Source organism: Callorhinus ursinus, unplaced genomic scaffold, assembly GCF_003265705.2.
Source record: "Callorhinus ursinus isolate GAN/ISIS: 27379988/994484 unplaced genomic scaffold, GSC_fseal_2.0 scaffold25, whole genome shotgun sequence".
Classification (NCBI taxonomy): Eukaryota; Metazoa; Chordata; class Mammalia; order Carnivora; family Otariidae; genus Callorhinus; species Callorhinus ursinus.
Window position 1 is genome coordinate 5,506,718 of NW_027397087.1, and position 8,260 is coordinate 5,514,977.

The following is an 8,260-nucleotide window of genomic DNA, read 5'->3' on the forward strand; positions in this document are numbered from 1 at the left end:
AATCCAAGTGCCTAGTACATGGTGTACGTATAAAATATTTATTTAGTATTTTAAGTATTATGAAATAACAAGTCACTTAGAATGAAAATAACAAGTCACGCAGAGGCAGAAATGTACCAGCTGGGTAGCCTCATCTACCCAAAAAGCTGCTAATTCAAGGGGAGGAATCTAAGTATTCTTTCAATCTTTAAAACAGAATTGTTCTGTTTCACATTACTTGTTTTAGTTTTGTGGAAGCCAAGCCATGTTTTTTGTTTTAATTTATCAAATAATATGGTTTTCTACTAATGTAATTAAGACAATTAAAAATTATTTATGTAAATAAGATGTCCTAACCACAATGACAACCGTTCAGGATATCCCTCCCTATTTCTTTTCTTTTTTTTTTTTTAAAGATTTTATTTATTTATATGAGAGAGAGAGAATGAGAGAGAGCATGAGAGGGAAGAGGGTCAGAGGGAGAAGCAGACTCCCTGCTGAGCAGGGAGCCCGATGCGGGACTCGATCCCGGGACTCCAGGATCATGACCTGAGCCGAAGGCAGTCGCTTAACCAACTGAGCCACCCAGGTGCCCCCCTCCGTATTTATTTTCATGTTTCTATGTTTCCTTTTCTTGTCTGAAACATAACCTAGAACATCAAAATTCTTCAACCTCTTGGAGAGAAGTAAGTCTTTTGCTATATCTTTTGCCCTGACTGGTAGTATATCTTCATTTCATTCATATAGTTCACCTGATAAACTCATCTTAAACGGAGTACATCGTTAGGTATCATAGAAGAGAGCAAAATAGACTTAAAAAATAGTAATTGTAATTACCATCCAATAAACACTTCTCAGGCTCCATTCTTTTGCTAGCTCTTTGCAGGTACTAGTTCAATCAAACTTCTGTGGCTGTCACTATTATTTTTTCCTTTTTTAGATTTACTTACGTGTTTGAGAGAGAGAAAGAGCGGGGGAGGGGTGCCTGGGTGGCTCAGATGGTTAAGCGTCTGTCTTCGGCTCAGGTCATGATCCCGGGGTCCTGGGATCGAGTCCCGTCCATCGGGCTCCCTGCTCGACAGGAGGCCTGCTTCTCCCTCTCCCACTCCCCCTGCTTGTGTTCCCTCTCTCTCTGTGTCTCTCTCTGTCAAATAAATAAATAAAATTAAAAAAAGAAAGAAAAAGAAAGAGCGGGGAAGGGGAAGAGGGAAATCCTTAAGCAGACTCCAGGCTGAGCGCCAGAGCCCAGTATGGGGCTTGATCCCAGGACCCTGATAACATGACCTGAGCTGAAATCAAGAGCTGGCTGCTCAACTGACTGAGTCACCCAGGTGCCCCTGGCTATCACTATTCCTACACCTACCTTACAAATGAAATTAGAGGGCTAAGTAGTTTGCCCAAATTCACCAGTCTATGTAGTGAACTGAAGTTCAGACCAGGGCTCTTTGACCCCAAAGCACAGTTCTTTCCTGTTCACATGCAAAAACAGAACTAAAGGAAAAGATGCATTTTCTTATTCTCACCAGCAACTTGGATGGCGAATGAGCCATGTGTGCCTGAAACAATAGAAATGATTCTAAGGGAATACAAAAGGAAGTGTACGATGGCCTAGGCAGAGGGCCACTTTCCAGTAAAGTAAATCAACTATCTAAGCAAAGTCGACCTTGGGAAAGTCAATCCCAGGCTGGAAAGAATCTGTAATTTTTGGTCATCCCCAACACTTCCTCCCTCTAGAATATTCATCTCCCAGCTCAGCCAGCTTTTGTGTTTTGGTTTTGCAGCTGGGATGTCCCCCAGTGCACTCTACTTTCCATAGATTTCTGGCCTCAGTTAAAACTTCTTTCCTCTTAATGGAATCAAAGCTGGAGGTTTTCAGAAAGTATTCTACTGAGAAATGAAGGGGAAAATGAACACGGAGGAGGAAGAAAAGGAGAAGAGGGAAAGTAAAAAAAAAAAAAAAAAAAAAAAAAAAAAAGAGTAGTAAAAATACGTTTAAAGGTATTGTTTATAAATGCCATCGTTTTTTAGGTTTTTGGTTTTTGTTTTGTTGCTTTGTTTTGTCTTTTCTAGTCCTAAGGAAAGTCTACTCAGAGACCTGTTTTTCAATTTAGTTAATTCAAAGATCTCAACTTTCTTTCCGTTGATTGGGGGTGGGGACAGATGACAGCTAAGCTTTCTCTGTGTCCATTGTGCATATATTATCTTATTTCATTATGAGGTCATAATGAAAGTGGCATTATTATCAGCTTTTTACAGAACAGGAAACTGAGGTTCAGAAAAATGAAATACTTTTTCCAAGGGTCCTTAGCCAGTCAGAGGCAGAAATGAGCAGAATTTCCAACCAAGCTTCTCCCCGAGTTTCACTTTGCGACCTTAAGCATGCTCCCCATTTTTGTCCTGAGGCACTTCCCTCTACCACTTAGTCCCTCGTATTCTGTCCTCCACCTGTAGCTTCTCCAGTAGTTAAAACAAAAGTCGGCCCAAAAGTGGTATAGTTAAGATTGGGGATTAGAGGTTACTCACGTAGACTGTCAAAGTGGTTGAGTTCAAAAACCTTATGGATTATGTGAATGTAACTGTGTGACCTTGGGCAAATACTTTAACCTTCCTGGGGGGACATTTCCTCATCTGTAAAATGGGAATGCTGCCTTACAGGGTGAGAACTAAATAATAAATACCTAGGTGAAATGATTAGAGCAGTGCCTGGCACAAATAAGCATTGTGTAATTGTAAGCTGCCGTTATGACAGAAGTTGTTGTGTGGGAAGGAATAAGAAATTAGGACTCTAATACTCTTCTTAAAACATGAAAAATCAGTACTCACTGAGTCACTCTGCTGCTGTTGGGTCAACTCACTGTTTTGGGACAATAATAATAAGCAGGCAAGGAATGCCCAGAAAAAAAGGAATACCCTGGAATTTCCAATGATAATACAATCATTATATTAATCTTTGGAATAATGGCTCATCTGAAAGAAAACAATTCCTGTTGTTAAAAGGTAAACTGAAGCATATTAAATTTTTAAGAGTTTATTTGAGCAAAAAATCAATTCAAATTGGGCAGAGACAAACCGGAAGTGGTTAGGAGTGCTTTACTCACAGGAGCCAGAGGAAAGACTTTAAAGAGAAAAGGCAGAAGCAAAGCAAGAAAATTATTTGATTGGCTATAACTTAAGTGTTTGCTTTATTTGGAAAAGCCGAGTTGGCTATTTGTAGCTTGTTGTCCTTAGGTTTTGATTTTTTAACCTTGAGACATTTCAGGCTAAGGTTTTGGTTTGCTTCAGCAGCCTACTATAAGACATTAGAACCACTTCAGTCTAATGGCCTCCTTGTTTAATTAATTTAGCACTGTTTTGGCCATTTTCTTAGTGTGCATATTTCTTTGAGCAAAACAGGAACTATAGATAAATAGTTATTTATCTTAGGGCTGGAACAACCTTCAGAGTTGATAGTTAAATGCTTTCACTATACTCAATCACAATCTTCCCATTACCTTTCATCGTAATACGAATATAATGAAAATACACACAGAGGAGGCAGATTGAAAGGTAGCCCCAAATGTGAAATATTACCCCAAATGGACTCTGCTCTTGAAAGAAAATGTTATTTTATTAAAGAGATATCTATATATATATATATATAGAGAGAGAGAAGATTATGTAATTTGGAGGATTGGGGAATAAATATTTCACAGTGATGCCCATTTAAAGAAAAATTTGTTGAATGACATAGAACTTCGAGCCTAGGCTATTTTCCATGACCTGAAGGATTTAAATGGCTCCTTTTAAAATAGATGGATTTTTTTTTGAGGGGAAATGGATTAGAAAAGTCATCAAATCTTTGACATAAATAATAATCCTCAAAGCAAAATTAATATTCCTAATATAATATATATAATTATATATATTGAGTTTATATGAAACCCCTAATTTCTCTCTTACCTGTAGATCTTTCCAGTTCTTAGAATATTTTGAATGGGGCCTGGGAAATTTCATTTTTCACAAATTCCTTGGTCAATTCTGATGCACACGCAAATCTGGAAACCACTGACCTACTTTTTAATGGTTGCCCTAAAAGTATATTATGTAGACATGATGTCATTTATTGAATCAGTCTCCTTTTCTTGGGCTTTTATGTTCAATCCAGTTTTCATTATTATAAACCGTGCTGTGATGACTATCTTTATAATCATAACTAACATTTATTGCATGTTTCTTATGTGCCAACCACTATACTGTACATTTATTTCCTTAAGACAAATTCTTCAGAGCTAGAATTACTGAGATAAATTTTGTGTATTTTTAAGATTTTTGATGCCTGTTGCCAAGATGCCACTCCAGAAGTTTTTCTCTGTTGCTACTTTTGAGTGGGAAAACACTGAGGGCTATGTTACATGAAGACTAGCATTCAGCTCTCAGCTCAGTAGGCACCCACAAACAGTGGCTCATTCAAGATACTTAGAAAAGATACAGCATAATGTCCTGACTCGTGCATCATATCTTAGCTGCTATTGTTGCTAAAAGTAGCACTCCTGAGTGGTTGCTTCCAGGAATGCCCTATCCACGATCCAGCCAAGGGGGCTCTATGCTGTTTCTGGGAACTGGCACATTTCACATATTTTCCCTTCTAGGGCCCATCAAGGCATAGCTGTCTCTGGTAGTCAAGGGAACACAAAGCAGGGTGGAAATGCTGGATCCAAGATTATTTTTTGTAGAATTCAATATGAAAATGTTTTGATACCAGACGAAAACTAATATGCATTGACCAGGTTACAAAAAATTAAAGCAGACCTAAAAAAAAATGAATCCAGTAGGCATCCTGGAGTCATCCAGTGAGCAAAAATGAAATGCCTTTCCTCCCATTGCTCTTTTCTTAGATTTCTGTGGAATGAAATGTGTGGAGAAGTCTGAATAATATCAATTACTTGCTTATGCCAAATCTTAGCCTTCTAATTTAGGGAGGGAGAGAAGAAATCGTTTGGAAAGGTGGCATTTTTCTTTATAAGACCAGTATGAGATGTTCTTGGCTACCGAAATAGGTATTTTTTAAATCACAGCAGCAACCCATTATAATTCTAGCATCAGGAGACAAAGCCATCTTGTTTTCAAAGAAACCTGGTTGATTTAATGAACATAATTAGATCATTTAGAATCTGTGTACAAATGGTAAAGTCCAAGGGCTATTCACCTTTGCAAAGCAGAGCGAAAAGACTGGCTTTCATTAAAATGTGGAATTTTGACACTGGAATTGGATTTTATAGTTTGTTGGCTTCTCCAATCTTTTTAAGAACAAAGTGAGAGTACAAAATATAAAGAATTTCAATAAACTGTCTAGTCCTCTCTCTTATAAATTAGGAAACTTAGGCACAGAGAAGTTAAGTGAACTCCTGAAAGTCACATAACTAGCAAATGGAAGGTATGATGTTGGACTATAAACCACGACTCAATTTAATGCCCATTCCTTAATTTTCTTTGCTTCTTGAAGTTGCCAAAAAATTCCCGAAGCATTTGCAACCGTTACATATTACATATTCCTTCTTTGGGGAAAGTAGTAAATGAGGCATCATAACGCTAACTAAAGGTGTTTATTTTTTCCTCTCTACCTACAGCATGCCTCCTGTATGGTGAAAACATCCTTATCCTTTCAAAGACCTTGTATATGTTAAATGTGCCCCTCGTGGCTGGGTGTCTATCAGAGCAATCACTCTTCGTGTGGATTCTAGAAAAAACTAACGTTGGAAGCAATTGGCACGTGGGAAAGCAACGAAGAGGCAGAGAGACTGAGATATTTTCTGGAGTTTTCGGTAAGGAAGATTTGGGGAAGTGGTAAAGAAAGAAGCTGTTTAGAAGAAGGAAGATCTGGAGATAATCTGATTGGTCTAACAGGCAGTAGAGTGAGGACAGGGACTTTTTTTTTTTAAGATTTTATTTATTTATTTGAGAGAGAGAGAATGAGAGACAGAGAGCACAAGAGGAAAGAGGGTCAGAGGGAGAAGCAGACTCCCCGCTGAGCAGGGAGCCCGATGTGGGACTGGATCCCGGGACTCCAGGATCATGACCTGAGCCGAAGGCAGTGGCTCGACCAATTGAGCCACCCAGGCGCCCGAGGACAGGGACTTTTGTGGCTGTTGTTTACTCTTGTAACTAACCCAAGCACCTGAAACCAGGCCTGGCACCACTGAATGCTCAGGAAAGGGCTGTTGAATAAGAGAACATGAGTCTGGCACTTTGCAGACCTGGTATCCAGTTCTGGCTTTCTCTCACTAGCCTTGGTTAACCCACTTGTCTGAGCCTCATTTTCATCATCTATTATACGAAAGATTGGGCTAAATTATTTCTGTGCAGATACAGGCATTTTTTTTTTTCTACCAAGCTCCCACTTAGTAGGGGACCTTCCCCCTTCGACTCCATCAACTATGTGGTTACAATGGGACCATACTATTAATCACCAAATTCATAACATCTAACCCTGTCCATGAACCAGTGTTGACTGGCCCAGGCATAGGAACTTCCAACCTGGGCCAATATGAGGTTTTTTTTTTTTCCCCCAAGGAATTTCAGAACTGGAACCAACGGGTTAGTATCAGCGTTCTTCTCGTGGCTGAAACTGAGAATATACAAATCTGCCATTGGTTGTTGGCCACATTTTCCCAATTCGATCTGAGTGGTAGAAATAGCCAATGGATAGAGAAAAGAAGCAGATACAGAAGTAGAGCAGAATGACAGATACAATTTTTAAATCCACGATCCTTAGGCCCAATGCATTCCTGTCCTTTGTGTAATTAGATACCTTAGAATCCTCACATTACATTCCCCATTTAAATAAAAAAACTAAATTACCCACTTAGCCATTAAGTCATCTAATAATTGAGATGAAAATGGTTACATCCAATAGATGTAATATCTCTTTCATTTCTAAAAGTCGAAGATTTTAAGGATTATGGAGCCTGCAAGTGGCCAGATAGGAGCATTATATTTGAAAGGAAGCGGTTTCACTGGAACCGACAGGAAAACAGGATGATCTGTTACGATACTTTCTGGGGTGTGGTCAAATGAATACCTTCACTCAGGACATCAGAGAGTTAAATGAAGTAGCTTCTTGCCTAAGGGGGAAGTTAAGTCTCAGAGAAACAAGACAGAATGGAATGGATATTATTTCCACAATCCCAGGAAAGCTAAATGACAGACTCCACTGTCATTAAAAATTTTGATATTTTGTTCATCTCGCCTCAGTCCCGGCCCTGAGATGGGGTTCCATGGGCACAAAGGGTGGAAGCGAGGGTATTGGTAAGAAGTAAAACAGGAGAAAATTCAAGAAGCTTTAGTGACATCTTAAGTCAAATTAAATCAAGTAACTAAATGGCATGTTTAGAATTTGCCTTTCTGCATATAATTCACTTCCCTGAGATTTCTTTACAGTAGAACAGTTTTTCATTTTCACCAAGTGACCCCAGTATGTATTTTATTGAATGATTACTCTGCAAGAAGGGCTGGAGAAGAAGTATAAACATATTTCCTTGGGACTCTGATATAAAGGGCTTGTGATCCAATGCTGGGACGCTTTCAATCTTCTTGTGCTGTAGATCCGTCTGCCTTGTCACACCATGTTTTGATCTTGGTGATGATAAAGGGGCAGAAGTCCCCTTTCTGCCACATGCTGCATGCACTTTTCTCATGGATAAAAATTGTATTCTCCTGTCACTGTTGTGTTATTTGGTTTCAAATGTGCACCTGAACTGGGATTGGTATCTAATATTGATCTGACAAAAGCCATTTCTCATTAAATCTCAGAAGAGAGGCCAGGCCTCCTAGTTTGACACATACAGCAAAGAAGAACTGACCCCATTACTCCAGGGTTCTCCAAAGGGGGTGGGAGAATCCCAGGAAGTATTAAAGATGATGATCTGTGGAGGTGTAGGAATAAAATATTAGAACTTTTATTTTTACTTGTTCTGTATCTCATTCATTTAAAATGTTTATATTGGAATGTTTTATGATGAACATAATATATTAATATAGCAGTATATGTATATAATTGATGTGTTGATTGTACTTGGGGCTGTATTTCAAAAATCAACAATAGGACTATAATCCATTCCTTGAATGCTCTTAGGAACAGGGATGATGAGATAAGCAGAATCATGTTGTGCAAATAATTCTAGACCTGGTTGGAGCTAGAGAACATGAATTCAAATCTGGTTTGCTTATTACTAGCTTTGTAAGCTTGGGCAAATAAGTTCACCTTGTTGAGCTTTCACTTTCCACATCTGTTAAATGGGTATGT